This window comes from Leucoraja erinacea, chromosome 5 (genome assembly GCF_028641065.1).
Source record: "Leucoraja erinacea ecotype New England chromosome 5, Leri_hhj_1, whole genome shotgun sequence".
Lineage (NCBI taxonomy): Eukaryota > Metazoa > Chordata > Chondrichthyes > Rajiformes > Rajidae > Leucoraja > Leucoraja erinaceus.
In genome coordinates this window covers 2020384-2022487 of record NC_073381.1, presented here as the reverse complement: position 1 = coordinate 2022487, position 2104 = coordinate 2020384, and positions in this window count along the sequence as shown.

Below are 2104 nucleotides of genomic sequence, written 5' to 3'. Positions count from 1 at the left end.
CACTGCGCCTGCGCGCTTCCCGCTCCACCACGAACCCTCACTGCGCCTGCGCGCTGCCCACTCCACCACGGACACTCACTGCGCCTGCGCGCTGCCCACTCCACCACCGACCCTCACTGCGCCTGCGCGCTGCCCGCCCGCACCACCACCGACCCTCACTGCGCCTGCGCGCTGCCCGCATCACCACTGACACCCGCGCCCACCACCGACCCTCACTGCGCCTGCGCTCTCCCCGCTCCACCACTAACTGCTCTAAGATCTTTGCCACGAACCCTCACCGCGCCTGCGCGCTCGTTCCCCGCCGACATGGGCGGGGCTGGTGGCAATGACGTATCCGCCCATGCGTCACAGGACATGATCAGGTGCCAAGGTCCTCTGTCTCCCTGGACGCTGCTCGACCAGCTGAGTATTCCCAGCATCTTCTGTTTTTATTTCAGATTTCTAGCATCTGCAACCATTTGATGTTCAGCACCAACACTGTGCCCGTCCTATCCTCTTGTGTGTTATACAAAGAACATTATAGCACAGAAAACAGGCCCTTCAGCCCACAAGGGTGGCATGATGGGCACAGCAGTATCTGGATCCGGGTTCTGGATCTAGATCTGGATGTAGTACGCTGAAAAGCTCTAGATAGAGCTTCATTCAGCACTGGACGATTTTATACTGGACAATTATTACATTTACCAAGCCAATTAACCTACAAATCTGTTCGTCTCTGGAGTGTGGGAGGAAACCGAAGATCTCGGAGAAAACCCACGGGGAGAACGTACAAACTCTATACAGACAGCACCCGTAGTCGTGATCGAACCCGGGTCTCTGGCGCAGCATTTTGCTGTGAGGCAGCAACTCTACCGCTGCGCCACCGTGATATCAATCCTGACCACAGGTGCTGTCTGTAGGGAGTTTGTACGTTCTACCCGTGACCATGTGGGTTTTCTCCGGGTGCTCCGGTTTCCTCCCACATTCCAAAGACATGCAGGTTTGTAGGCTAATTGGCTTGGTATAATTGTAAATTGTCCATAGTGTGTAGGATAGTGTTAATGTCCGGGGATTGTTGGGCAGTGCAGACTTGGTCGGCCGAAGGGCCTGTTTTCTGTGCTGTCTCTAAACTAAATTTCCATGCCAAAACCAATTATCTGCCTGCACATGATCCACATCCCTCCATTGCCTGCATATCCATTGAGGTTTTTGTTTACCAGTATATACCAGTCACAGAGTCACACAGCATGGTAAGAGGACCTTCAGCCCAACTCATCCATGCTTACCAATGTGCCCCATCTGCATTAGTCCCATTTGCCTGTGTTTAGCCAATATCTCTCTAAATCTATCATATCCATGTACCTGTCCAAATGTCTTTTACATGCTGTTATAATATAATGCCTCAAACACCTCCTCTGGCAGCTCATTCCATATATCCAACACCCTCTGAGTGAAGAAGTTGACCCTGATATATTTATTAAATTTGCTCCATCTTAAATCAATATCTTCTGGTGCTTGATTTTCCTAATCTGTGTAAAAGCCCATGTGTATTCACCCATTCTATTCCCCTCATGATCTTATAAACTTCTATAAGATCACCACTCAACCTCCTACCCTCCGAGGAATAAAGTCCTAGTCTGCTCAACCTCTCCCGAGGTCAGAGCCGTGAATCCAGGCAAAATCATCATTAATCTTCTCTGCACTCTTTGCACCTTAATGAAATCCTTCCTGTAGCAGGGTGACCAAAACAGACCGGAATACTCCAAATACATCCTCACCAATATCTGGTACAACTGGAACATAATGTCCCAACATCTATACTCACTACCTTGACTAATGTACCAAAAGCCTTCTTTACCCCCTTATCTACCTGTGACACAATTTTCAGGTAACTATGCACTACCGGCACTCCTAGAACCCTCTGCTCTACAACACTCCCTAAGATCCTGCCATCCACTTTGTAAGTCCAGTCCTGTTTTAATGTCCCAAAATCCAGCACCTTGCATTTATCTGCATTAAACTCCATTAACCATTCCTCAGCCCACTTGCCCAACTGATGAAGATCCAGCTGTAATTTTTGATAAGCATCTTTGCTATCGGCGAGACCAACCCCTTTAGCGTCATC